Below are 8,229 nucleotides of genomic sequence, written 5' to 3' on the forward strand. Positions count from 1 at the left end.
GCTAGGATTCGCCTTTGGACTCCCTTTCTGTGTGCCAAATTTCAAGGCGATCGGAGTACGCGTTTGCTTGTTATAGCAATTTTTGCAACTGTGCGAAAAGACGAAGAAGAAGAAAAAAAAAACGAAGAAAAAAAGTGAAACTTCGGCAGCTCGTATCTCAGAAATGGCTGGAGCGATTTCCTTCAAATTTGGAATGTAGACTCCCTTGGCTGGCGGGCAACTGTGTAGCAAATTTGGTTCCAATCAGATAAGTGATCACCGAGATACAAAGGTGTGAAAATGACGTTTTCGTTCTTCCTGTCAGTATACTCACGGTGTGGCGCGCTTTTTTTTTTTTTTTTTTTTTACCCGGGCTTGATGGACTGCCCTTGCCTACCACCCCCAGCACATAAATGGCCTGTGCTGGACAAACCGGGACTTTCTTAGTCCACGGCAAACTGAGACTCTGCCCGAATCAGCTCCACAATTGGGGGAGTCTTAACATAGTGACCGATGGATGAGCGGGCTCCGCGGATGCATTGTATGGAGGACCGCAAGAGAGAAAAAGATAGACAGCACCTTAACCACCCCATGACAACAGAGTAATCATCGCCCCACTTGTTTGAAAGTTGATGAGCCAAGCGTTGATAAAAAACAGAAGCCTCATGAGCCAGACCACCAGAGGCAGACATTACCAGGGGGGTAAAAGAGGCATGCTCCTCCTCACGAATTCTCTGAGCATACGCACGTTTCTTAATGTTCTCGTGCCTCCGATAACAGGAGGCCAGTGATGAGGACGCATTAGAAGCAGCCAGAGGGTTGAACACCCGCACATCCACAAAACATCTTTCACTTCTTCCACCCCAAAAACCATTCATGGCGATGTCAAGACGGGCACCATCTTGGATATTGGCAGAAGCAGGGGCGCCGGCTTCTTGGGCCGCACGACACACTACCGTGTGTCTTGAACTCACGGTGTGGCGCGCCGGCTTCTTGAGCCGCACGACACACTACCGTGTGTCTTGATATAAGACTACTGTTTTATTTGCAAGAGAAGCATTTCAACCCAAGAATCAAGTTTGTAACAGAGCCTTAAAAACTTAAACTATTTGACAGAAAAGGTTATTTTTCAGAATAGATTTTCAATTAATGATGTTTTATACAATTTATAGTACATTAAAAGTATAAATCTTTTACCTGAAGTGATTGGTATATGGCAGGATGTTTGGTACAATGGTGAGGGTAGCAGTGCACAGGTCTAGAAGAATAGGTTTAATTTCAGCTTACACTCTGGTAACTTCTTGAAAATATTATAGTTTTAATGATGGATGTTCTATTAAAGTAGTTGACTGTTCTATTAGAGTATTTTTGATTTAGCAACTTCTAAGGTAAGACTTACTCCAAAGTATAATTTTGAACCACTCTTAGTAATTCTTGGATAAGATTAGCTATTCCCCTTGCTCTTTCCATGTTTTCATTGCCCATATATGTGTATAAAATGCAACTGCACCTGTGCTACAGCTTCTAGAAGCTTCCTAGCTTGCTTATTGTAAAATTTTGGAGGGGGTACTTCAGCGCCCCAAGCACCCCCTCCCCCCTAAATCCGCTGTCACAGTGATATATGTTTCCCCGGGTAACGTGTTTCCCGCACACATATCCCTAGGGATCCGTGTTTCCCCGCACACATATCACTAGGGATCTGTGTTTCCCACCAAAAGCTGTCAGTGATATATATGTGTTTCCCGTAGCTATTTTTTTAATATTTCACCGCACACACATATCCCTATAGGGATTCGTGTTTCCCCGCACATATATCACCAGGGATCCGTGTTTCCCACTAAGACATAGCCATCGTGCAGTAACTCCAAGGTCCTATGGCTAGTTGCAAGCAGTACGCGATCCAATCATTCAGTAGATATATATTGGTATATCTAGCTAATAGACACCATGCATATTGCATGTATATAGCTATAGTTAGCTAACTAGCTATATAGCTACTATATAAGCTAATACAATAATTATACTAGCTAGCTATACTAATAAACAGAACTATAGTCATTTAAAATAAACTTTGTTGCTCTTCTCTGGACCTGCTCAATAAGTGTGACATCCTTGACAAGGGCGGATCTAGGATTTATGAAGGGGGCTATAACTCAAGGTACTAATCTCTTGGGTAGAGGTGTGCAAAGCACATGCACTTCACAGCAAAAGCATGCTGGAACTAGAGGGGCCTGGGGGCATGCCTCCCCCCCAGGAAATTTTGTAAAAAATACTGCAATTTGGAGACATTCCCACATAAAATTCATGATATTTTCTGCCTGTAGATTATATATACTGCCTTTAGATTGTAGGTATGGCTCTCTGAAGCATTTTGCTATAATGGAAAAGTTTGGGTAGGTACAGACAACCAAGTACATGATGCACCTCTCACAATTGCACAACACTAAATAGGTGCATGGTAGAATAATAATTTTGAAAGTGGAAAATTTTGAAATTTGAACAATACAAGATTGAATCTGAGAGCATTTTCAATGGAAATTGTGTACCTGAATTAAGTATTGTCATGCATATTAACTACACAAGTGGATGAATGAAGCCCTTTAAACAGACCAATACACTTCATTGTATGTATAGGTGTAGGCAGATTTGGAAAAATTTCATAACAGAACCAAATAGCTACATGTTTCCAGTGAATGTTCTATTAGAGTAGTTAGCTGACTGCTCTATTAGAGTATCTCGATCTTGTACACCTCCAATGCTGATCCACGTCCTTGTTGCATAAACTTTAGCATAAATCCACTGATAATACCTTGGAAAGATATTTATAAGGTGGTTTTATGAGTATTTGTATTATTAGTGATCACATAATTATGCTAAGACAATAATATTATTTCATTATAATTCTCAGCATATTGATCAAGTAAAGCCTAAATATGAAGGGGGCTTCAGCCCCCAAAGCCCCCCCTCCCCCTGCAGCTGGATCCGCCCCTGCTTGATATGGTTAGGTTTCCAAATCACTGAACTGTATATAACTTACAATCTCACTAAGGAAATATACAAAGTTCTCTTGGTTGTCACTGTTTGATGCTTGCTAAAGCTGCGATGGAGTAGTCCTAGCATTCTGTAGGTCTTAGGGATTATTTTTTTGTAGTGTTGATCCCAAGATACGTCTGATGATATTATAATACCGAGATTTTTATGTGAACTATTTGTTAAAACCTGTGTGTCAGCTATTTTGTAATTAGTGATGACTTTTGCATTAATATAAGTGGACACTCTAAATTCACCTGAATTGTCGTTGTTAAATTTTTACCATTAACCTACAATCACAGCCATTTCTTGGCCGCCGCCTTGGATTTCACATCTTTTTTCACCATAGCCTTTTTGAGGGCCACACTCTTTTTTTACAGCTTAGCTGTTTTGGATTATATTTCACTTCTTTTTGTATTTGTATACCATAGGCCAGCTTTGGGGTTTTTTAACCTATCTTTTTTTTTCTTTTCCACAGGAAAGAAGAAAAGATGAAGCAGATGAGTACTTTAAATATTTCTGATTTTATCAATAAATGTACAAATTTATATATATATATTTATTACAGAACTCTACATGGTGCATGGTTTCTTTGCAACTAAACGCATTCTACAAGGTGCGTCTTTTTAGCTGATCTCTCTACAGGGTGAACTGTTTGTAACTGAACTATCTACAAGGTAATTTCTTCTAGCTGACCTCTCTACAGGACGATTTGTTTGTAGCTTAACTCTCTATAAAGTAACTTCTTCTAGCTATAGTTAGTAGCTGAACTCTCTACAAGGTGACGTCTTCTAGCTGATCTTTCTACAGTGTGATTTGTTTGTAGCTGAACTATCTACAGATGATTTGTTTGCAGCTGAACTCTCTACATGATGGTTTCTTTGTAGCTGAACTCTGTACAGGGTAATTTCTTCTAGCTGCTGATCCCTCTACAGGGCGATTTGTTTGTGGCTGAACTCTCTACATGTTGGTTTCTTTGTAGCTGAACTCTCTACAAGGTGACTTCTTCTAGCTGAACTACGTAGTTGAACTCCCTACGAGGTAATTTCTTGTAGCTGATATCTCTACAGGTTTAATTGTTTGTAGCTTATCTCTATACAGGTTACTAAGTTCTAGCTGATCTTTTGAATTCTTTTTAGGGTGACTGCTCTATTAGGGTGACTGCTCTATTAGAGTATCTCGATCTCGCACTTGCTACACCAAGTTTGATTTCATCTTATAACTCCGTGGCTTTAAGTCTGATTCTTTTACACCATTGAAGATCCTTTCTAAGATGATTACTCCATCTGTACAGTGAATTTCAAAGCATTACCTACCACAAGCGGTTTTTCTATAATGGGCGTGGAAAGTAGTCGTTTTTATTTAGTTAATCTCGATTGCGTAATTGTTACACACTGTTGGTTTTTTCGCTGTATCCTGCTGGTTTTAGCTCGATTTTCTTTCAATCCACAAAAGGTTTGAGGTTCAATAGTTAACCTATTCACCCACTGAGTTTCAGGTTCTTCCCGTAAGCGGTTTACCCTGTAGGCGTGACAACATATTGGTATTATTTTTCGTGGATAATCGCTCATAACTCTTTGAGGGCCGCATTCTTTTTTTTACAGCTTGGCTGTTTTGGATTAGATATTACTTGCAACTGAACTATTTAGTTACAGTTACATATTACTCATAAAATAAAGTAACTATAATATTATTACATATTATATTATTTTGTGTCCACAGCCTTAAGCTATCACGTGTGAAACTACCACTTTATCACGTGACATGATTACGTTGTTGTACATTGTGCAATTGTTGGTTATAAGTAAGAAGCTGGTGAATAAGCTTCATTCAGTAGGCTTCTTTACTTCGTTGTGGCTAGGCGTTATTCAGAGGATAACTAACGAGATTAGTAACTTCGTTAATTGTAGTGATAATGTTAGGCGCAATCTGTGAATTTGCGCAGTTTATAAATTGCGCTGCGCATTTTGTGAATTCATAAAATGTTTATAAATTGTTGCGCAATTTGTGAACTACCGTAAGAGCTGCGCATTTTGTGAACTGCCTGGATTCTGGTCCATTCAGTGTACCGCCGTTACGTTCTTGGCCGATTCAAGTGCGTAGCTATCATGGCTGCTCATAGGGAGGTATAATAAACCCCTTAATAGCTATGCTTACTCGAGATTTTACTACAAGGAACATGCATGGGTCAAGATTGCCGTGACGCACTAGCTTCCGTTTTCTATTTTGGATATCTCTCCCTTGCGTATTATTATTATACTGGGCAGGCTGATTGTGCCCAGGGGACTCTGCAGCTGACCTGGATAAGGTGCACACTGTCTTTCTCTCTGCGTACTACTTGTGGTAGCAGGCTCATCTGCTAATATCTCTCCATCTGCTGATATCTCTCCATGTGGGTTAGCTTTCATGGGCGCAGGGACTACCGAGTCCAGCCTGTCGCTATATTTTATCTAGCAGTTGTCCAGCACATACCAACACAGCGCATATGCTGCTTCAGTGCTGGTCACTGTAAAGCATTAATACCAGTAATGAAGCGTGTATCAGCACATAAGGTTTGGTGTATTGTAGCTCGTGTCCAACATCATGTCACATCATGTCCAGTCCAAATGGTACATGTACTTATAGTTTCACTCTCACATTATCTCATGTGTGCAGATGTAACACATGCGGTTACATAATGCCACCTCTGTGTGATAAGGTTATTAGTGCAAACATATAGTGTTTGCATGGAATCAGGTATGTTGTGTGACACATATCATTATACTCCAATACATTAGTTACAAAGGTGCAGCTCCATTTCATGAATAGCAAGCCCCAGAAAAGTTATATTCATTTTCATCTTGCCTGGCTGTAACCACATGTCTTCCTAAAGACCGTTCATGGTACCCCCATGAGCAACAATTGCACCTGACCTATGCATGGAGTCCACACGTGAATACACAATTCGTTTACATAACTAGACCTCACCAATCAATTCTATCATCATCCTAACTAATCATTCCACAAGAATGACAATAGTCATCCAATGATTCTAAATAAACAAACATTATCTGTTAATGGGCATGACACATCATAACTCATCGGCACAACAGATAATGAAAAGAAATTCACCAATTCACCCATAGAACAACAAGCTAATTGTCATCTATATAATTTATTGACATTCTCATACGCAGTGAATGCAGAATCAGTGTCGGTTCTATAAGGTACAGATAAAGTGGATATTGTTACAACTATTAGCTATTATGCTAGCTATACCAGTCATAACTATAGCCATGACCACTTCAGTATAGTATCATGATACAGTTTTGTATCGAACAATTTTTTGATGGTGATACGTGATACACAAAATGTACTGTATCACAGAACACTATAGTTGCTATTCCTATGGGGATCGTGAAGGTTTGATCTTTCTTGCCAAAAGTATCAGCTAAAATCCAGCCTGACTTGCATGTCCTTCACAATTAACAGCTTGGCATTATTACAGAATTGAGAACCAAACTACTTCTTCAGTATAGAAGATTGCTATAATATAATTAACTACTCATCTCCACAACCACGTTCAGAGTCTTATGACTAGTGGCTATTAATTTTTTGTGATGCTTGAGAATATGATAGCATACATAATTCACTATACTTCCATACCTCTGCGAGTGTTTTCTTGTTGCCCACATGTCCACATTTTCAGTTGAATGCACATGCTCTAATAAGTCATCAACTGTTGTAACTAAACTATGGTGGTCAAAGACGGTTTTGTCATTCTCATGTATTCTGTAGCTAATTACAGACTTTGTGAAGGGCAGGCACAAACATGATGGATTCTTACCCTATGTTTGGCAAGCAAACATAGAACATCTTCCAACTTCAGGCCTGGGTAGTTTAACAAAACAAACTTCTTTGTCATATAACCCACTGCAGAATTTGAAAAGGTTGGGAAATCCGGCGGCCGGCTTCTGTTGAGTCCAGCCATTCAAAACGTCTGTTAACTTCTGCGCCTTCTCCTCCGTTACTGTTTTGCTTTTGGATGTGTGATTGGGATCAAGATATTTTCCTCTACAGAACTTTTCAGTATCTCTCTGTCGTGACCTCTTTCGACACTGTATCTCCAACTCAGTAGAAACTCCGAGAGAAACTCACACCTCGCATGCACTGCACGAGGAAATCTCGTGATCTAACGCTTAGAACGACAGTAGGTCAACAACCGATACAACCGTATTGTTGCCCTTGCCATGTCAGCCAAGCCGGACAACTGCGCAATTTATAAATTGTTGCGCATTTTATGAATTCACAAAATGCGCAGCGTAATTTATAAACTGCGCAAATTCATAGATTGCGCCTAACAATAATATTACGTAATATTAGACTCGTTACAGTAACTATATCACTTAGGTAACGCGTTACATTTGTAAGTAAAGTAACTTGAGTTATATTACCCATTTTTATAGCGTATTTCGTTATATTACTTAGTTACTACAAAAGTAATAATATTACGTAACGCGTTAATTATGTAATGCGTTACTCCCAACACTGGGAAGCAGTCACTTTTCATCGCCGTTTAGCTGATTTACTATCCAAACGCAACACCATGACCTACAGCAGCATTCTTGCGTGGCTTTGTTGCTTGTTATCATTTTCTCTTTTAAGGTCTGCAACTATGTGTATCCGGGGAAGCCGTTCCATCTCTTACAGATCATCTGATGCTTCCCCAGAACTGGGCCTTGTTAGTGGCCCCAAAGACTTTTAAATATCCCCATTATTGTTTGTATTAGTTGTGTCCAGCACACATGCCTTTTGTGCTGGGGGTGGAGGCGGGAAACAAATGCATGAAATAGGCACTCACATGATAGAAATTCAAATCACGGAAATAATCATGAAATCGCTTTCATTTCTGCCATGCGGTGTACTAGGGCTCCTTTTGTAAATAGTTGTGTTAATTGCTCACTCAGGCGTGGTCTGGGCCAGTGCAGGTGTGTTTTATTCTGTGATGGCTCAATCACGTGAGTTTGTAGTTATTAGGATACACGCCTATTAGTTTATTTTTACAGTTTCTAACAACAAATCCTTGTTGCTAGTTATATGTTCTAGACATTATCACTGTTATTCGCCAAGAATTCTGGTTTTAAGTAATTGAGACAGCAAGTGATGAGAAAAGGTGCCATTTTGGGTGATTTTTGCCCAATACTGGACTCACCCGGATAGTTAGCATCTTCAGAATTTAAC

General features: G+C 39.6%; 1 long non-coding RNA gene across 1 annotated transcript; it reads right to left on the reverse strand.

Moving 5' to 3' along the window:
• Positions 1 to 5,538: 5,538 nt before the first annotated feature.
• On the reverse strand, positions 5,539 to 7,289 carry LOC136254191 (uncharacterized). Its single transcript, XR_010700352.1, has 3 exons — positions 6,836 to 7,289; positions 5,977 to 6,786; positions 5,539 to 5,921 (listed from the first exon to the last, which is right to left on the reverse strand). It is a non-coding gene; the product is annotated as an uncharacterized lncRNA (long non-coding RNA).
• Positions 7,290 to 8,229: the final 940 nt, after the last annotated feature.

This window comes from Dysidea avara, chromosome 4 (assembly GCF_963678975.1).
Source record: "Dysidea avara chromosome 4, odDysAvar1.4, whole genome shotgun sequence".
Taxonomy (NCBI): domain Eukaryota; kingdom Metazoa; phylum Porifera; class Demospongiae; order Dictyoceratida; family Dysideidae; genus Dysidea; species Dysidea avara.